This window comes from Arachis hypogaea, chromosome 5 (assembly GCF_003086295.3).
Source record: "Arachis hypogaea cultivar Tifrunner chromosome 5, arahy.Tifrunner.gnm2.J5K5, whole genome shotgun sequence".
Taxonomy (NCBI): Eukaryota; Viridiplantae; Streptophyta; class Magnoliopsida; order Fabales; family Fabaceae; genus Arachis; species Arachis hypogaea.
This window is the reverse complement of record NC_092040.1, coordinates 60930876-60953079: the sequence shown is the minus strand read 5'-3', so window position 1 is coordinate 60953079 and position 22204 is coordinate 60930876. Positions and strand designations below refer to the sequence as shown.

The window sequence follows — 22204 nt, the reverse complement described above, 5'->3', positions numbered from 1 at the left end:
AATTCCTTTCAGCTCTAGCTTGTCAATCCCATGTTGCACTCCTTGACTGCCCAAAGGCTCTGTAATCTACTTCAACTGGGAGATGACAAGCTTTTCCATAAACTAAGCGGAAAGGGCTCATTCCAATGGGTGTTTTGTATGCTGTCCTGTATGCCCATAATGCAACTTGCAATCTGGTGCTCCAGTCTTTTCTGTGAGGTTTGACTATCTTCTGCAAGATACGCTTTATCTCTCTGTTTGACACCTCGGCTTGTCCATTGGTCTAAGGATGGTATGCTGTTGCGATCTTATGAATTATCTCATGCTTCTTCATCAATCTGTTAGTCTCCTGTTACAGAAATGGGTGCCTTGATCGCTCACGATTGCTCGTGGTGATCCAAAGCGGCAAATAATATGGTTTCTCACAAAGGAAACAATAGTGTTAGCATCATCAGTGCGGGTGGGATTGCTTCCACCCACTTGGAAACATAATCCACAGCTAATAATATAAAAGACATTAGATGGATGGACCCATGAAGTCAATGCAAACATCAAAAATCACAAAAACATAAAGTTGAGCATTCATTCCTAGATATATTAATTTCATGAAACAAGATCTACAAACTAGCATGTCTCAAGAGTGGCCACGAATCCACAGTCTAAGATCTTCTGCTTTCTTGGGGCCATGCTCACTCGCAGATATGACAGGCCTCCAAAATGGACTGGAATTCTGATTGAGATACACAATGTCAAATTACCTGATCAGCATACATCTCCACAAATATGGGTCATCCCATATATAATATTAGACTCGCTTTTCAGCTTGTCCCTTTGATGCTTAGAAAAATGTGGAGGAAATGTGCGGCTAACTAGATAATTAGCTACAGGTGCATACCAAGGTGCTACCTCAGATACTGCTTGCAGGTTATCAAATGGAAAATTATCATCTATAGGAGTAGAATCATCCTTAATGTGCTCAAGGCGACTCAAGTGGTCTGCCACTAGATTCTGATTACCACTCCTATCCTTTATTTCTAAATCAAATTCTTGTAAAAGCAATATCCAACGTATGAGCCGTGGTTTGGACTCCTTTTTAGCTAATAGATACTTCAAAGCTGCATGGTCTGAATACACTACTACTCTAGTACCAAGTAGATAAGCTCGGAATTTATCCAGAGCGAAAACAATAGCAAGAAGCTCTTTCTCAGTAGTAGTATAATTGACTGGGCAGCGTCTAAAGTTTTAGATGCATAAGCAATAACAAAAGGATCCGTACTTTCACGCTGAGCTAGCGCTGCTCCTACTGGATGGTTGGAAGCATCGCACATGATTTCAAATGGCTGGCTCCAGTTTGGTCCTCTCACAATGGGAGCTTGAGTCAGGTTGGTCTTCAACTTATCGAACGCTTGCTTACAATTCTCACTGAACTCGAACTCAATATCCTTCTGCAGCAATCTGGATAAGGGAAGTGCTACCTTACTGAAGTCCTTAATAAATCTCCTGTAAAAACCTGCATGGCCAAGGAACGAACGGACTTCCCTCACAGAGGAGGGGTAAGGTAAACTGGAAATAACATTCACCTTGCTGGGCCTACAGAAATACCAGTATTAGATACAACATGTCCTTATACAATCCCTTGTTTAACCATAAAATGATATTTTTCAAAATTTAATACAAGGTTTGTATTGACACATCTATCTAGTACTCTAGATAATCCATCCAAGCAAAGGCTAAAAGAATCACCATAAACGCTAAAATCATCCATAAAAACTTCCATACAGTCCTCAATGAGATCAGAAAAAAGACTCATCATGCATCTCTGAAAAGTAGCTGGTGCATTGCACAAGCCAAAGGGCATTCTCTTGTAAGCATAATTCCCAAAAGGACATGTAAAAGTAGTCTTTTCCTGATCCTCAGGAGCTATATGAATCTGGAAATAACCTGTGTAACCATCTAAAAAGCAATAATGTGATTTACCTGACAGGCGATCCAGCATTTAATCAATGAATGGAAGAGGGTAGTGATCCTTGCGAGTAGCTTGGTTGAGACGCCTGTAATCAATGCAGACTCTCCACGCGTTCTGTACTCTGGTCGCTATGAGCTCTCCATGCTCGTTCTTTACTGTAGTGACTCCAGACTTCTTGGGCACTACTTGTACTGGGCTAACCCATTCACTGTCTGAAATAGGATAAATGATACCTGCTTCCAATAGTCTGGTCACTTCCTTTTTGACACTTCCAAAATAGTGGGATTCAGTCTTCTCTGGGGTTGGCGGACAGGTCTTGCTCCTTCCTCTAAAATATTCTGTGCTCACATACTTGAGGGTTGATGCCTACAATGTCTGCCAAACTCCACCCAATTGCTTCTTGTGCTTCCTCAGCACATAAGTAGCTGCTCTTCCTGTTCAGGAGTAAGATCCTGTGCAATAATAACTGGAAACTTCTGCCCTTCTTCAAGATAAGCGTATTTAAGATGTGGAGGGAGAGGTTTCAACTCAATCTTCTGGTCATGGGCAGGCTCTGGATTGTCTGGAGCTTGTGAAAGTTCAGAAGTGTCCTTATTGTTAGTTAATAGAGTCCCCACACCTGGACTTTGTTCTGTGTACTGTTCTTCCAGCTCTTCCTGGTGAATTTCAGCTACAGCTTCATCTATGACATCACACTGGAAGATGGAATGATCTTCTGGAGGGTTGTTTATGACTCTATTCAAATTGAAGATTGCTATTCTGCCATCTATTTCAAAAGAATATATTCCTGAAAAAGCATCTAATTTGAATCTTGATGTCTTCAGGAATGGTCTGCCAAGTAGAATTGATGATGGCCTATCTGAGTCATTATTGGGCATCTCCAAGATATAGAAACCAGTGGGAAATGTGAGCCCTTTAATGTTTACTAAAACATCTTCAGCAACTCCAGCTACTATAATAATGCTTTTATCTGCCAGCACAAACGAGCTGCCGACCTTTTAAGGGAGGGAGCCTTAAAACATCATATACAGATAAAGGCATAATACTAACACATGCTCCCAAATCATACATGCAATCATAAATTACTACACCACCAATAGTACAACCAACTATACAAGGACCTAGGTCACTACATTTTTCAGGTAAACTTCCTATTAAAGCAGATATGGAACTTCCTAAAGGAATAGTTTCTAATTCATTAATTTTGTCCTTATGTATACATAATCTTTTAGAAACTTTGCATATTTACGTGCCTGTTGAATGACATCAAAAAGGGGAATAGTTACCTCAACCTTTTTGAAGATTTCTACCATCTTGGGTTAGGTTCCAACTGTTCCTGGGCTTCCTTACAAATTGTGGAAATGGAATGGGAGTGGTGTTTTCTGCAATGTCTGCGCCTTTTGGTGCTTTCTCCTGTGATTGAGCTTCTTCTCTCTCTAGTATGTCCTGTATGTCCTCTTCCTCTTCAACATCTTCTAATTCCACAACCTCTTCAGCAGAGGCGTTTTCTGGTGGGCTTGGCTCCTCCTGAATTCTCTCCTGCAGTGTGGTTCCAGACCTTAGGGTAATGGCATTAATACCACCCTTTGGGTTGGGGAATGGTTGAGAGGGGAGTCCACCAGAGCTTGAGGACTGGTTACTGGAATTTTGCGTTGATCCCATCTGTGAGACAAGAGTTTGTAAAGTAGAAGCGAAAGTATTCAGAGTTGCTTTAATATTTTCTTCCATAGCCTGATGTCTCTGATCAATGGCTTGTAGTAAGTCAGTATTAGGGGATGAAGAGATGCTAGGGGTCTGAGAGGTTTGCTGAGGGGCTTGAGGTTGTCTTAAATGAGGTGCTCTGTAAAGTTGATTCTGCTGCCTGTTGTTATTGTTATTCCACCTCTGATTTCTATTGTTATCTCTGCCTCCTCTGTTAGAATTGTCCCTCCAACCCAAGTTAGAATTGTCTCTCCAGCCTTGGTTGGAATTATCCTGCCATCCTTGGTTATAATTGCCACTTGATTGTACCCTTGATTGGGCGGTCATAAAAGTTGTGAGTGACTGCTACAGTATTGTCTTCTGGTTGGAGCTGCGGACACTGGTGGACGAAATTGTGATTCCTATTTTCTTGTAATTGGATTTTAGAAATTGGCACGAGTGGACACAACTCCGTTCAACTAACCAGCAAGTGTACTGGGTCGTCCAAGTAATAAACCTTACGTGAGTAAGGGTCGAATCCACAGAGATTGTTGGTATGAAGCAAGCTATGGTCACCTTGCAAATCTCAGTTAGGCCGATTAAAAATGGTTTGTGGGTTTTCGAATAATTAATAATAAAAAGAAGAAATAATAAAAGGGATAGAACACTTATGCAGATTCATTGGTGGGAATTTCAGATAAGCGGATGGAGATGCTGTAGAGCTCTCGGACGCCTGCTCTCCTACTCCTTCTACTCAGTCCTTCTTACTCCTTTCCATGGCAAGCTTTGTATAGGGGTTCACCATCAACTGTGGCTACTTTCATTCCTCACGGGGAAATATCCTGTGCGGCTGTCACTCGCACAGCTAACCAGTCTGGAGGCATCACCCATGGCTGATGGCTACATCCCATCCTCGCAGTGAAAACTATGCTAACGCACTCTGTCACAGTACGGCTAATCACCGGTTGGTTCCCGCTCCTACTGGAATAGAATCCCTCTTTTGCGTTTGTCACTAACGCCCAGCAGGTTAAAGTTTGAAGCACGTCACGGTCATTCATTACCAGAATCCTACTCGGAACACCACAGACAAGGTTGGACTTTCCGGATTCCCAGTATCCTACTCGGAATACCACAGACAAGGTGAGACTTTCCGGACCCTCATAAATGCCGCCATCTATCTAGCTTATACCACGAAGATTCTGTTGGGGAATCTAAGAGATATGCATTCAAGCTCTGTTGCATGTAGAACGGAAGTGGTTGTCAATCACGCGCGTTCATAAGTGAGAATGATAATGAGGGTAATCTGGCTCATCACATTCATCATGTTCTTGGGTACGAATGAATATCTTGGAATAAGAATAAGAGAGATTTGAATAAAAGATAATAGAATTTCATTAATACTTGAGGTACAGCAGAGCTCCACACCCTTAATCTATGGTGTACAGAAACTCCACCGTTGAAAATACATAAGCAAAGAGTTCAGGCATGGCCGAATGGCCAGCCCTCTCTAACATGATCAATGATCCCCTAAGATGAAGAATAAAACAAAACTGAGATCAAAGATGTCTAATACAATAGATAAATGTCCTATCTATACTAGACTAGCTACTAGGGTTTACATGAGTAAGTAATTGATGCATAAATCCACTTCCGGGGCTCACTTGGTGTATGCTTGGGCTGAGCTTGATTAATTCACGAGCTAAGGCATTTCTTGGCGTCAAACTCCAGGTTTTGACGTGTTTTGGGCGTTCAACTCCGGATAATGACGTTTTTCTGGCGTTTAACTCCAGACAGCAGCGTGTACTTGGCGTTTAACGCCAAGTTACGTCGTCATTCTTCGAATAAAGTATGGACTATTATATATTGCTGGAAAGCCCTAGATGTCTACTTTCCAACGCCGTTGAGAGCGTGCCAATTGGAGTTCTGTAGCTCCAGAAAATCCATTTCGAGTGCAGGAAGGTCAGATTCTAACAGCATCAGCAGTCCTTTTGTCAGCCTTCTTCAGAGTTTTGCTCAAATCCCTCAATTTCAGTCAGAATTTACCTGAAATCACAGAAAAACACACAAACTCATAGTAAAGTCCAGAAATGTGAATTTAGCATAAAAACTAATGAAAACATCCCTAAAAGTAGCTCAAACTTACTAAAAACTATATGAAAACAATGCCAAAAAGTGTATAAATTATCCGCTCATCACAACACCAAACTTAAATTGTTGCTTGTCCCCAAGCAACTGAAAATCAATTAGGATAAAAAGAAGAGAATATACTATAAAGTCCAAAATATCAATGAATATTAATTTAATTACATGAGCGGGACTTGTAGCTTTTTGCTTCTGAACAGTTTTGGCATCTCACTTTTTTCTTTGTAGTTCAGAGTGATTGGTATCTCTAGGAACTTAGAATTTCAGATAGTGTTATTGACTTTCCTAGTTAGGCATGTTGATTCTTGAACACAGCTACTTATGAGTCTTGGCTGTGGCCCTAAGCACTTTGTCTTCCAGTATTACCACCGATACACAAATGCCACAGACACATAACTGGGTGAACCTTTTCAGATTGTGACTCAGCTTTGCTAAAGTCCCCAGTTAGTGGTGTCCAGAGCTCTTAAGCACACTCTTTAGCTTTGGATCACGACTTTAACCATTCAGTCTCAAGCTTTTCACTTTGGACCTTCATGACACAAGCACATGGTTAGGGACAGCTTGATTTAGCCGCTTAGGCCTGGATTTTTAATTTCCTTGGGCCCTCCTATCCATTAATGCTCAAAGCCTTGGATCCTTGCTAAAATTTTCGCCCTTCTCTTTTTTTTTTCACTGCTTTTTCTTGCTTCAAGAATCAATTTCATGATGTTTTTCAGATCATCAATAACATTTCTCTTTGTTCATCATTCTTTCAAGAACCAACAATTTTAACACTCATAAACAACAAGATCAAAAATATGCACTGTTCATTCATTCATTCAGAAAACAAAAATTATTGCCACCACATCAATATAATTAAATTAAATTCACTAATAATTTCGAAAATTATGTACTTCTTGTTCTTTTGAATTAAAACATTTTTTCAATTAAGAGAGGTGAAGGACTAATGGATTTTATTCATAGCTTTAAGGCATGGTTACACACTAATGATCATGAAGCAGAAACACAAAAACATAGATAAACATAATACTTAAAAACAGAAAACAGAAAGAAAATAAAGAACAAGGAATGAATCCACCTCTAGTGGCGTCTTCTTCTTGAAGGACCAATGATGTTCTTCAACTCTTCTATGTCCCTTCCTTGCCTTTGTTGCTCCTCCCTCATTGCTCTTTGATCTTCTCTTATTTCTTGGAGAGTGAGGGCGTGTTCATGGTGTTCCACCCTTAGTTGTTCAACATTATGACTCAAGTCTTCCAAAGAGGTACTAAGTTGCTCCCAATAGTTGTTTGGAGGAAAGTGCATTCCTTGAGGCATTTGTTGATGATGAACTTCCTCATGTTCTTCTTGAGGGCCGTGAGGAACTTCCCTTGTTTGCTCCATCCTCTTCTTTGTGATGGGCTTGTCTTCTTCAATGGAGACATCTCCATCTATGATAACTCCAGTTGAGTAGCATAAATGGCATATAAGGTGGGGGAAGGCTAGCCGTGCCATGTATGAAGGCTTGTCAGCTATTTTGTAGAGTTCATTAGAGATGACTTCATGAACCTCTACTTCCTCTCCAATCATGATGCTATGAATCATGATGGCCCGATCCACAGTAACTTCAGATCGGTTGCTTGTAGGGATGATGGATCTTTGGATGAATTCCAACCATCCTCTAGCTACAGGCTTGAGGTCCAGTCTTCTTAGTTGGACCGGTTTGCCTTTGGAGTCTACTCTCCATTGTGCGCCTTCCACACAAATGTCCATTAGGACTTGGTCCAACCTTTGATTGAAGTTGACCCTTCTTGTGTAGGGGCGTTCATCACCTTGCATCATGGGTAGATGAAACGCCAACCTCACATTTTCCGGACTGAAATCTACGTATTTCCCCCGAACCATTGTGAGATAGTTCTTTGGATTCGGGTTCATACTTTGATCATGGTTCCTAGTGATCCATGCATTAGCATAGAACTCTTGAACCATCAATATTCCGACTTGTTGCATGGGTTTGGTTATGACTTCCCACCCTCTTCTTTGAATTTCATGTCGGATTTCCGGATACTCATTCTTTTTGAGCTTGAAAGGGACCTCAGGGATCACCTTCTTCTTTGCCACAACATCATAGAAGTGGTCTTGGTGGCTCTTGGAGATGAATCTCTCCTTCTCCCATGACTCGGAAGTGGAAGCTTTTGCCTTCCCTTTTCCTTTTCTTGAGGAAAATCCGGTCTTGGGTGCCATTGATGGTGAATGAAAAATAAAAAGCTTAGGCTTTTTACCACACCAAACTTAAAATTTGCTCGTCCTCGAGCAAAAAAGAAAAGAAGAGTAGAAGAAGAAGAAGAGAATATGGGAAGAGAGGGAGAAGAGGGGTTCGGCTATAGGAGAGAAGAAGGGGTTTGTGTTGTGTGAAAATGAAGAAGAAAGGAGAGGTATTTATAGGGAGGGGGAGGGTAGGTTTCGGCCATTTTGGGTGGGAAAGGGTGGGAAATTGAATTTGAATGTAGTGGGGGTAGGTGGGGTTTATGGGGAAGAGGAGGTTGATGTGAATGGTGCATGGGGTAATTGGGAAGGTGAATTGAGGTGATTGGTGAAGGGTATTGGGAATTGTGACATGGATATTCAAATCACAAAAATAGGATTAAGAGGGAAGGTGAGAATAGGGTAGGTGGGGATCCTGTGGGGTCCACAGATCCTGAGGTGGGGATCCTGTGGGGTCCACAGATCCTGTGGTGAAAAGAAATACCATTCCTTCACCCTATAGGCGTGTAAATTGCCTTCATGCACCATTCTGGCGTTCAAACGCCCATTGGTGCATGTTCCGGGCGTTAAACGCCCATGTAATGCTTGTTTCTGGCGTTGAACGCCAGTTTCAAGCTTGTTTCTGGCGTTCAGCGCCAGATTGTCCTCTGTGTGCGCATCCTGGCGTTAAACGCCAGGATGTTGCTTGTTTTGGGCGTTCAGCGCCAGAAAGATGCTCTGTTCTGGCGTTGAACGCCAGCCAGTTGCATCTTCTGGGCGTTGAACGCCGGCCCGTGCGTCCTCCAGGGTGAAAATTTTTTTCTTCTGTTTTTGACTCTGTTTTTAATTTTTTTGATTTTTTTCGTGACTCCTCATGATCATGTACCTAATTCAACACAAAATTAACACCAAAATAAAATAAAATAAAATTAGATAAATAAAATTGGGTTGCCTCCCAACAAGCGCTTCTTTAATGTCAATAGCTTGACAGTGGCTCTCATGGAGCCACAGAGTGATCAAGTCAATGTTGTCCCCACACCAAACTTAGAGTTTGGATATGGAGTTTGAACACCAAACTTAGAGTTTGGTTGTGGCCTCACAACACCAAACTTAGAGTTTGACTGTGTGGGCTCTTCTTGACTCTGAACTGAGAGAAGCTCTTCATGCTTGCTCTCTTTTGTCACAGAGGGATTTCCATGTGCTTGAAACACAAGGTATTCCCCATTCAATTGAAGGACTAACTCTCCTCTGTTGACATCTATCACAGCTCCTGCTGTGGCTAGGAAAGGTCTTCCTAGGATGATGCATTCATCATCTTCCTTCCTAGTGTCTAGGATAATGAAATCAGTAGGGATGTAAAGGCCTTCAACCTTTACTAGCACGTCCTCTACCATTCCATAAGCTTGTCTTATGGATTTGTCTGCCAATTGTAATGAGAACAAGGCAGGTTGTACCTCAATGATCCCCAGTTTCTCCATTACAGAGAGTGGCATAAGGTTTATTCCTGACCCAAGATCACATAGAGCTTTTTCAAAGCACATGGTGCCAATGGTGCAAGGTATTAAAAATTTGCCAGGATCTTGTTTCTTTTGAGGTAGAGTTTCCTGAATCCAAGTTTCCAATTCACTAATGAGCAGGGGAGGTTCACTTTCCCAAGTCTCATTACCAAACAGCTTGGCATTCAGTTTCATGATAGCTCCTAAATATTGAGCAACTTGCTCTTCAGTCAAAGCTTCATCCTCTTCAGAGGATGAGTATTCTTCAGAGCTCATGAATGGCAGAAGGAGATTTAATGGAATCTCTATGGTCTCTGTATGAGCCTCAGATTCCTCAGGATCCTTAATAGGAAACTCCTTCTTGCTTGAGGAACGTCCCAGGAGGTCTTCTTCACCAGGATTTTCGTCCTCCTCCTCCTTGATGCATTCGGCCATGTTGACTAAGTCAATGGCTTTGCACTATCCTTTTGGATTTTCTTCTGTATTGCTTGGGAGAGTACTGGGAGGAGTTTCAATAACTTTCTTACTCAGCTGCCCTACTTGTGCCTCCAAATTTCTAATGGAGGATCTGGTTTCATTCATGAAACTGAAAGTGGCCTTTGACAGATCAGAGACTATATTAGCTAAATTAGAATTATTTTGTTCAGCATTCTCTGTCTGTTGCTGAGAAGATGATGGATATGGCTTACTATTATTCAGCCTATTGCGTCCACCATTATTAAAGCCTTGTTGAGGCTTTTGTTGATCCTTCCAGGAGAATTTGGGTGATTCCTCCATGATGGGTTATAGGTGTTTCCATAAGGTTCACCCAAATAATTAATCTCTGCCATGGCAGGGTTTTCAGGATCATAAGTTTCTTCAGAAGCTGCCTCTCTAGTACTGTTGGATGCATGTTGCAATCCATTCAGATTTTGAGAGATCATGTTGACTTGTTGAGTCAACACTTTGTTCTGAGCCAGTATGGCATTCAGAGCATCAATTTCAAGAACTCCTTTCTTCTGAGGTACCCCATTATTCACGGAATTCCTCTCAGAGGTATACATGAACTGGTTGTTTGCAACCATGTCAATGAGTTCTTGTGCCTCTTCAGGCGTTTTCTTTAGGTGAATAGATCCACCTGCAGAATGGTCCAGTGACATTTTCGAAAATTCAGAGAGACCATAATAGAATATATCTAATAGGGTCCATTCTGAAAACATGTCAGATGGACATCTCTTGGTCAGCTGCTTGTATCTTTCCCAAGCTTCATAGAGGGATTCACCATCTTTTTGTTTGAAGGTTTGAACATCCACTCTCAGCTTGCTCAGCTTTTGAGGAGGAAAGAATTTATCCAAGAAGGCAGTGACCAGCTTATCCCAGGAGTCCAGGCTATCCTTAGGTTGTGAATCCAACCATATTCTAGCTCTGTCTCTTACAGCAAAAGGGAAAAGCATGAGTCTGTAGACTTCAGGATTAACTCCATTCGTCTTTACAGTATCACAGACTTGCAAGAACTCAGTTAAAAACTGATAGGGATCTTCAGATGGAAGCCCATAGAACTTGCAGTTTTGTTGCATTAATGCAACTAGTTGAGGCTTAAGCTCAAAGTTATTGGCTCTAATGGCAGGAATGGAGACGCTTCTTCCATCAAACTTGGATGTTGGCTTTGTGAAGTCACCAAGCATTCTCCTTGCATTATTATTATTATTATTTTCGGCTGCCATCTCCTTCTCTTGTTCGAAAATTTCTGAAAGGTTATTTCTGGATTGTTGTAATTTAGCTTCTCTTAATTTTCTCTTCAGAGTCCTTTCAGGTTCTGGATCAGCTTCAACAAGAGTGCCTTTATCCTTGTTCCTGCTCATAAGAAAGAGAAGAAAACAAGAAAAGAAAAAGGAATCCTCTATGTCACAGTATAGAGATTCCCTTATGTTAGTAGAAGAAGAAAGGGGTAGAAGAAGAAAGGGGTAGAAGAAAGAAGAAGGATGGATTCGGATTTTTAGATGAAGAGAGGTGAAGAGAAGTGTTAGTAATTAATTAATTAAATAGAATAAGAGAAGAGAAAGAAATTTTCGAAAATAAGTTTTGAAAAAGAGGTTAGTAATTTTCGAAAATCAAAGACAAAATATAATTAAAGTTAAAATTTAAAACAAAAAGAATTTTTGAAAAAGAGAGGGATAATTTTCGAAAATTAGAGAGGAAAAAGTAGTTAGGTGGTTTTGAAAAAGATAAGAAAATAAGAAGTTAGATAAGATATTTTGAAATCAAATTTTGAAAAAGATAAAATTTTTGAAAAAGATAAGATAAAAGATAGAAAGATATATTTTGAAAAAGATATTTTGAAAAAGATTTAATTTTTAAAAAGACTTAACTAACAAGAAACTACAAGATAAGATTCTAGAACTTAAAGATTGAACCTTTCTTAACAAGAAAGTAACAAACTTCAAATTTTTGAACCAATCACATTAATTGTTAGCTAATTTTCGAAAATTAGATGTAAAAGATAAGAAAAAGATTTTGAAAATATTTTGAAAAAGATTTTTGAAATTTTCGAAAATTATATAAAAATGAAAAAGATATGATTTTTGAAGAAGATTTTGAAAAGATAAGACTTTTAAAATTGAAATTTTGACTTGACTTGTAAGAAACAACTAATTTTTAAAAAATTTTTTGACCAAGTCAACCCAAAATTTCGAAATTTTGGAGGGAAATAAGGAAAAGATATTTTTGAAATCAAATTTTGAATGAAAAACACAAAAATGACCCAAAACATGAAAATTTTGGATCAAGACACAAGATGCATGCAAGAATGCTATGAATGTCAAGATGAACACCAAGAACACTTTGAAGATCATGATGAACATCAAGAACATATTTTTGAAAAATTTTTGATGCAAAGAAAACATGCAAGACACCAAACTTAGAAATCTTTAATGCATGGAAAATATGAATGCAAAGATGCACAAGAAAAACAAGAAAAGACACAAAACAAGAAATCATCAAGATCAAACAAGAGGACTTATCAAGAACAACTTGAAGATCATGAAGAACACTATGAATGCATGAGATTTTCGAAAAATGCAAGAAAAAATTTTTAAAAGCATGCAAATGACACCAAACTTAAAATTTGACTCAAGACTCAAACAAGAAGCATAAAATATTTTTGATTTTTATGATTTTCTAATTTTTTTTTTATTAATTTATTTTCGAAAAATAAAGTTTAGAAAAACGAAAAATAAAAGAAAAATTTTAAAAAAGATTTTTGAAAAGAAAATTACCTAATCTGAGCAACAAGATGAACCGTCAGTTGTCCATACTCGAACAATCCCCGGCAACGGCGCCAAAAACTTGGTGGACGAAATTGTGATTCCTATTTTCTTGTAATTGGATTTTAGAAATTGGCACGAGTGGACACAACTCCGTTCAACTAACCAGCAAGTGTACTGGGTCGTCCAAGTAATAAACCTTACGTGAGTAAGGGTCGAATCCACAGAGATTGTTGGTATGAAGCAAGCTATGGTCACCTTGCAAATCTCAGTTAGGCAGATTAAAAATGGTTTGTGGGTTTTCGAATAATTAATAATAAAAAGAAGAAATAATAAAAGGGATAGAACACTTATGCAGATTCATTGGTGGGAATTTCAGATAAGCGGATGGAGATGCTGTAGAGCTCTCGGACGCCTGCTCTCCTACTCCTTCTACTCAGTCCTTCTTACTCCTTTCCATGGTAAGCTTTGTATAGGGGTTCACCATCAACTGTGGCTACTTTCATTCCTCACGGGGAAATATCCTGTGCGGCTGTCACTCGCACAGCTAACCAGTCTGGAGGCATCACCCATGGCTGATGGCTACATCCCATCCTCGCAGTGAAAACTATGCTAACGCACTCTGTCACAGTACGGCTAATCACCGGTTGGTTCCCGCTCCTACTGGAATAGAATCCCTCTTTTGCGTTTGTCACTAACGCCCAGCAGGTTAAAGTTTGAAGCACGTCACGGTCATTCATTACCAGAATCCTACTCGGAACACCACAGACAAGGTTGGACTTTCCGGATTCCCAGGATCCTACTCGGAATACCACAGACAAGGTGAGACTTTCCGGACCCTCATAAATGCCGCCATCTATCTAGCTTATACCACGAAGATTCTGTTGGGGAATCTAAGAGATATGCATTCAAGCTCTGTTGCATGTAGAACGGAAGTGGTTGTCAATCACGTGCGTTCATAAGTGAGAATGATAATGAGGGTAATCTGGCTCATCACATTCATCATGTTCTTGGGTACGAATGAATATCTTGGAATAAGAATAAGAGAGATTTGAATAAAAGATAATAGAATTTCATTAATACTTGAGGTACAGCAGAGCTCCACACCCTTAATCTATGGTGTGCAGAAACTCCACCGTTGAAAATACATAAGCAAAGAGTTCAGGCATGGCCGAATGGCCAGCCCTCTCTAACGTGATCAATGATCCCCTAAGATGAAGAATAAAACAAAACTGAGATCAAAGATGTCTAATACAATAGATAAATGTCCTATCTATACTAGACTAGCTACTAGGGTTTACATGAGTAAGTAATTGATGCATAAATCCACTTCCGGGGCCCACTTGGTGTATGCTTGGGCTGAGCTTGATTAATTCACGAGCTAAGGCATTTCTTGGCGTCAAACTCCAGGTTTTGACGTGTTTTGGGCGTTCAACTCCGGATAATGACGTTTTTCTAGCGTTTAACTCCAGACAGCAGCGTGTACTTGGCGTTTAACGCCAAGTTACGTCGTCATTCTTCGAATAAAGTATGGACTATTATATATTGCTGGAAAGCCCTGGATGTCTACTTTCCAACGCCGTTGAGAGCGTGCCAATTGGAGTTCTGTAGCTCCAGAAAATCCATTTCGAGTGCAGGGAGGTCAGATTCCAACAGCATCAGCAGTCCTTTTGTCAGCCTTCTTCAGAGTTTTGCTCAAATCCCTCAATTTCAGTCAGAATTTACCTGAAATCACAGAAAAACACACAAACTCATAGTAAAGTCTAGAAATGTGAATTTAGCATAAAAACTAATGAAAACATCCCTAAAAGTAGCTCAAACTTACTAAAAACTATATGAAAACAATGCCAAAAAGCGTATAAATTATCCGCTCATCAGACACTCATCGGTATAGTGACTATAGTCTGCACAGATGCCGCACACTCTTTGTGGGACTAACTTCTGGCTGTGCTGTGGTGGAGAAGGCTGAACTTGCTGAGATTGTTGTTGATTCAGTTGCATCTGCTTCAGCAAGTTAGTAATTTCACATAGATTCTGGGCTATAGCGATAGTCTCTGTATTAGTGGATACCTCCGCAACCGCTCTTGACCGAATTTGTCTCTGCCTATGATTCCTAGTAGAGTCAGCTAAGTCTCTGATCAATTGCCATGCTTCGTCCGTAGTCTTGTGCTTTTTCATAGAACCATTGCAAGCACCTTCCAGTGTGGTCCTATCTTGAGGTCTCAGACCCTGTGTAAAGTAACCGAGTAAGACTATCTTGTCAATCATATGATGGGGACATGCATTTCGAAGTGTATTGAAGCGTTCCAAGTATTTATAGAGGGTCTCAGATTCGTCTTGGACGATCATAGACATGTCCTTCCTTAGCTTATCAGCAATTTCAGCTGGAAAAAAATTATCTAGAAATTCACTCCTAAGTGTATCCCAGTTGGAAATAGTTTCTCTGGGCTGAGTGTAGTACCACTCTCTTGCCTTTCCTTCCAGAGAAAACGGGAAGGCTTTTAATAGAATAGAGATTTCATCAGCTCCATCACGCTTAACAGTTGAGCAAGTGGTCTGGAAATCCCTGAGATGCTTGATAGGCTCTTGAGCAAGTAAGCCATGAAATTTGGGCATCAAGTTGAGTAGTGAAGATTTTATTTCAAAATCTACAGCTACTGCTGGGTGGTGCGCCTGGAATGGTTGGAGCGTAAAATCAGGGGCTCCTTCCTCCTGGATGGTGATTCTTCTGGGTGCTGCCATGTCACCTGCACGTGAATGAACTGGATCAGTAGAAAAGGGGTTGTTTCTTCCTTAAATGACAGTTCAGGTTCATCCTCAAAGAGGAGTCGCCTACGCCTAGCTCGCCTTATATGCGAAAGAGTTCTTTCAATTTCAGGGTCAAATGCTGGCAAGCTTGGATCAGTAAGCGAACGCGTCATTTAATGAAAGAAACGTGCAGTTCATATTGATAGAATGAAAAGAGAAAATAAAATAAAAAAATTGCAATAAAAATAAATACCAATCAATAAATTAACACATTGTTGCAACTCCCCGGCAACAGCGCCAAAAATTGATGCAGCGAAAATTGGTGAATTAAAAATTATGAAAATGTGTACGTTGCAAGTATAGTTCTTAACTCACCGGAAATCCACTTATCAATTTAAAAATATGTCACAGAAATTCAAATTTGAAATACTGGGAGTATGAATCCCAGGCCGTCTCCCAACAAGTTGCAGAAAGGTGTACTATTTTATCAATTAGATGTTTTCAAAAAGGTTTGAGTTGAATAACAGAAAATTAAATTGATGAATTTGAACAATGTAAATAAAAGCCTTGACTGGGAGTTGATTAGTTGGAATTCCTATTATAGTTGGAGTACTCTCAAGATTAATTGATAATTAAAAGTTATTCTATTTGGTTATCCCTTACTAGGCAAAGGAAAGTCAAACACGTTGGAATGCTACGTCTGTTCACAATTTGCAACCCACTTAATTAAAAGGGATTGATGTTAGTGACTAGAAGGCAATCCAACAGTAAACCCAATTACAATCTTTCTTTCAAGCCTTCCAACTCAATTGGTTCCTTTCAATCAACTCCCCATCAAGTTAGGGAACTACTCATTCATTGTAAATAATAAATCCATAATATATGAAAGGGAATCAAAAGAAGACATGATTATTGGAAGGTAAAATGGATTAAAATGAAAGAAATAATTCTTGTATTAAATAATCATAAAAGTATTCCAATGATAAAATTGAACAAGGCAAAGAACATGGAAGAAATAAACCAAGTTAAGAGAACAAAATAGAATGACGAAATCTTGATGAGGAAATAACTCTTCTCAATATCCCAATGCAAAAGTAGTAGAAATATAATATCCTAAAAGTATCAATTGTGTAGAGAGAAAACCTAGAGGAGGAGTAAAAACTAGATCTAAAAACTTAAAACTGTGTAGAATGAATGTTGTTTTTCGTTTCTGCATGTTCTCTGGCTCTAGTATGCTATTCTGGGTCGAGAACTGGGTCAAAACAGGCCCAAAACCGCTCCCAGCGAAATCTGCAGATTATGCAGATCGCGCATGTCACGCGATCGCGTCGTCCACGCGGACGCGTCATTCGCGTTTTTCCGTGCCACGTGATGCCAAGGCATCTTAGGCTAGTTTCACTAGCATTTTTCTTTTAGTTTTAGTTGTTTTATACATTTTCTTGAGCTTAAAGTAACCAAGAATGGTTAATTGAACAACAAAGCAATGAACCATCCAAACATTATGATTTTGATGCAATTTTCATGAGTTTTTAGTGATATTACTTGAATACTATGAATGGATGAATTCTCATGAAATTTTGCAAGACTTTGATGCAATTGTTTGGATGATTTCAGGGAAGAAGAGGCTAGGCAAGGAAGCAACAAGAATCAATAAAGGAAGCTTGATTATTAAATGGAACGTTTAAGCTCCAGTTTAAGGTTAAACTGGAGCTTAAACGCCAAATTCATAAGTAGAAAGGAAATGCTGTAACTGGCGTTTAACCTCCAGTTTGACCTCAAACTGGAAGTTAAACGCCAGGATGAAAAATGGCACTAATGAGCATTCCACGTTTAACCTCTAGTTTGACCTCAAACTGGAGGTTAAACGCCAGAATGATGAATTGAACTAAGGGAGGCACAAAAGCATTTCCACGTTTAACCTCCAGTTTGACCTCAAACTAGAGGTTAAACGTGTTCGACACTTCATTTCTCACCAAGAAGCATTCCACGTTTAACCTCCAGTTTGACCTCAAACTGGAGGTTAAACGCCAGAAGCTAGATAGGCACCAGGAGAGTTCCACGTTTAACCTCCAGTTTGACCTCAAACTGGAGGTTAAACGTGTTCGATGGTCATTCTCCTCCAGGGTGTGATTTTCATTTCCAAGTTTAACCTCCAGTTTGACCTCAAACTGGAGGTTAAACGTGTTATATGGGACAGTTTGACCATGCCTTCTTAAAACATAAATAACTTGAGCTACAAAACTCCAAATGAGGTGATTCAAAATGCATTGGAAAGAAGACATCTAGAGCTTTCCAAGCATATATGGCATGCATGGTGGATACTAAAAATTAAGGGCGAAAACAGCCCCGTAATGTGCATAGAAGAGAATACCAACATGCAATCAGGCCAGCTGACCTCTTCACCTTCCATGGAGTATAACTCGAGTTGTAGAACTCCAATTGAGGTGCTTCCAGTTGCATTGGAAAGTAGACATCCATAGCTTTCCAACGAGGTATAATAGTCCATATTTGGCATCAAATTGGCAAGGTTGACAAGAGGACAAAGTGACGACTCAATGAAAGGGAAGTGTTTCCACGTTTAACCTCCAGTTTGACCTCAAACTGGAGGTTAAACGTGTTCGATGGTTTTCCTTCCTCCAGGGTGTTTTCTTCATTCCACGTTTAACCTCCAGTTTGACCTCAAACTGGAGGTTAAACGTGTTCGATCCTAATTCCCTCCAGAGCTTGCTTTCTTCATTTCCAAGTTTAACCTCCAGTTTGACCTCAAACTGGAGGTTAAACGTGTTCGATATATTCACTCTCCTGGGTTGCTTTCTTCCAATTCCACGTTTAAGTTTTAGTTTGACCTTAAACTAAAACTTAAACTTCAACTCAAACACTACCAATTGAAAAGGTTTCTGGGCCAATTTTATTGAAGTTTAAGTTAGCAATTGAGCACAAATATTAACTTAAACTTATTATGGCATGAAACCCAATTGAATATCATGGCTTATGGGAATTGGGCCTGAAGAATTGATGAGTCTGGAACTTCAAATTGTTGAGTCTTGTGTCATTAATTGTTTATCACTTAGTTTGCTCAATGAATGTTGCAGAATTGTATCACAGCCTCATCAGGATTTTGGACCATAAGCCTAAAGCAAAAGGGAATCAAGGGAAGGCCTCAAAGCCCAAGAAACACAACAGAAGCTCAATTTAGAAAGTGTATAAATAGGATAGAATTGAAGTTAGTTAGAACTTTTACTTTTTTTTTTACACCTTTTGACACTTTAGAATTTTCATACTGTAATTGAATTCTGAGCTATGACTCACTAAACCCCTTTCATTGGGTTAGGGAGCTCTATTGTAATTCAATGAATCAATAATAGTTTTCATCTTCTTCTTCAATCTTTTCTCTTGAATTTTGTTAGAAAGCTTCTCGATCTAATTCCATTGGTTAGTTGTCTTGGGAAAGAAACTATCCATAATTGGAATCCTTCGGAACCTTGGGAAAGGAATGGAGGATTCATGCTAGAGAAGCTTTCTCACAGTGAATTGGATTGGGGTTTGGATGGATATTGTGACATGTAATCCTACCAAATTGTGGTTCATGAAACTGTGTGGTATAATCAGTGATCGAGCAATCATCTCTTCTTATGAACATTTAAATCAAGGGATTGGGAATCTGTTTGTTTTTAGAGAGAATTGGTGAGCCAAGGAATTGGGATCCAATCATATAAGATTGCCAAGCAAGATTCAATGAATGCATTGGTTGAGGAAGAGATGAAAATGTTTTGATTCGGAGATTTCAATATCTCCTGACCCCAATGAACCCATCTCTCTGATCTACCCCCTTCTATTTACATTCTGCAAATTTAATTCATGCAATCACCCCCATCCCTTTTAATTTCAGCAATTTACCTTCTCGCACTTTAATTCTCGCAATTTAAGTTTATGCAATTTCAATTCCTTGCAATTTACGTTTCCTGCCACATTTATTTTATGCAATTCACACCCAATTCTTGATTCCGCTCAACTAATCAAACTTCTAATTCGAATTGCTCATTCAACCAATCCTTGTGGGATTCGACCTCACTCTATTGTGAGTTTTTACTTGACGATAACCGGTGCACTTGCCAGAAGGAATTTTGCCGATCGTGCAATTTCCTAAATCGTAGCTATACCCAGTTATAGCGCATCAAGTTTATGGCGCCGTTGCCGGGGATTGGTTTTCGATTGACAATTCTCAAATTGGAAGTTAATTAGATTGAGCATTTTTCTTGTTTTGTTAATTTAGTTCAAGTTACTTGATTGATCTTAATTCCTGCACTCTGTTATTTGCTTTTTCTTTCTTTATGCCTTTAAATTCAAGCAACTAACTCACTAACCCACTAACTATTTGAATTAATTCCTCAACTGCTCTAACCAATACTCTTCCATTAACCAAGAGTATTCCACCTGTTTGTTACTTGTGGTGTGTTATTGTATGACAGGTAGGAGAGGAGAGACATCAACTCCTCCATATACCGAACCAGAGAGGACCCTTCATAGACTTAGAAGGGAAGCAAGAGAGAAGAGAATATTGAGAGAGGAAGAATCTGAAGGAGAATCTGAGGACAACTTTGAAGAAGCTCTAGATCTCAACATGGATAGAGAATTTCACAACCATGAGAGGGGTGATGGAAACAATGCCATTCCTGAGAGGAGGGTTCTTGGTTCATACATAAACCCAACCTCTGGGAATTGTGGTAGCAGTATTCAGAAACCACCTATTCAGGCCAACAATTTTGAACTCAAACCACAGCTAATATCATTGGTGGAGAATCATTGTTCATTTGGTGGGAGTGCTAGTGAAGATCCCAACCAACATCTCACAAAATTCCTGAGAATTTGCGACATAGTGAAGTCCAATGGAGTCCAGGATGATGCCTATAAACTGCTCTTGTTCCCATTTTCACTTAGGGACAAAGCAGCTAAGTGGCTGGAATCATTCCCAAGGGACAGCCTAACAACCTGGGAGGAGGTGGAGAGCAAGTTTCTGGCACGTTTCTACCCCCCACAAAAGGTCAATAGGCTTCGATCTGAGGTTCAAACTTTTAGACAACAAGATGGTGAGACGCTCTACGAGGCATGGGAGAGGTTCAAAGAATTGACAAGGAAATGTCCACCCAAACTTATGCTTTTCCTTTTCGCGCGGTCGCATGAGCCATGCGGCCGCGTCACTGCGATTTCTCCTCTTCCGCGCGAACGCATGAGCCATGCGGCCGCGTCACTTCTCGCTGGTTGTCTCCTCAATTTCTTGTGTTCCTTCCATTGTTGCTGGCTTCTCTTCCAATCTCCAACTCATCCATGCCCTATAAAGCCTGAAACACTTAACACACAGATCACGGCATCGAATGGGATAAAGGAGAACTAAAATGCATAATAAAAAGTCTCTAGGAAGCAGTTTTCAACCATGTAATAATTCCAGGAAGGAAATATAAATGCATGCTAAATTAATGAATAAGTGGGTAAGGATCATGATAAAACCACATAATTATACACAATGTAAACCATAAAATAGTGGTTTATCAGCTGGCCATCTGTTTCAAGTAAACCATATTCAAGTGGAAAAATAAAGATAAAAGCTAAGGATTTTACCCACTTGAAGCTTGTATTGGGTGGTAGTGGCCTCGGGATAGGTGGTTCCAGTGGTTCTGTAAGTTTTACTCCCTTGTGCTCTTCTGTGAATTTCTCTACTTTATTGCAAATTTCTTCCACTTCAACCATATCTTGATCAGAGTCTTCAATTTCTCCCTCATTATCGCTCAAGTCATATATTGGAGGTTGAGAAAAATCTACCTCAGCATCATCTTCATATTCACTCGGGGAAGATTCTTCTGTCTCAAAGAATTCACTTGTGGATGCAAGTTCGTCGCTAAGAGAACAGGACTCGTGATCATCATCATCAAGGAAACCTGCGTCTTGGGTTATTCCGTCCAGTTCTTCATAAGATATTTGCATTGGAGGCGATGCAAAATCCTCCTCAGCGTCAATTGTAGCATCCTCGACGGAGTCTTCCATGACTCTGTGTTCCCATGGAGGTTCAGCATCTCCTAAATCTTCAACCAACTCTTCCTCTTCTATAATGACAGCATCCTCTACTTGTCCCAGTACGAAGTTAGGCTTCAAGCTGTCCACTGGAGCTTCTCGTGTCTTCTCCACAACACATTCTTCATTAGATTCTCCACATGAAGCCATGGGATTCTGTTGAGTGTCCGAATGTCTGGAAGATAATTGATTTATTGCATGCTCCAGTTGATGAAGGGTTGCATTAAATTGGCTTATTGATTCTTCGAGGCGAACCTGTGATTCTGGCTTTGATGGATATGGGCATGGTGTATGGGGGAGTGGTGGTTCTTGGGAGTAATTGGATTGGTGTTGGGGTGGATAATGATCATGTGGTAGTGAATGGTGAAAAGAAGCTTGTGAGTGTGGTGGTTCGAAGTTATGTCGAGAGGATGGTCTCTGAGCACAGGGTGGGGCTTGTTGGTAGTTACAAGGTTGTCCACCATATCTTTCAGCTGGGTATGCATTGTAGAATGGTCGTTGTCCATGATATCTTGGAGGGTGTTGTTGCCTAAAGGGTTGATTAGATCCTCTTGGCTCCATCCATCCTTGATTGGTCTAACCTTGATGCATATTCCTGCTGTGGTTTCTATTTCCTTCAACAAAGTTAGAACCAAACTCAAAGCGAGAGGGGTGAGAATTCATGG

General features: G+C 39.9%; 1 non-coding gene across 1 annotated transcript; it reads right to left on the bottom strand.

Annotated features, from left to right (window-relative positions):
- Window positions 1-20520: 20520 nt before the first annotated feature.
- Window positions 20521-20625, bottom strand: LOC112804740 (small nucleolar RNA R71). The gene has a single exon (XR_003203356.1). It is a non-coding gene; the product is annotated as a small nucleolar RNA R71 (small nucleolar RNA).
- Between the last annotated feature and the right edge of the window lie 1579 nt (window positions 20626-22204).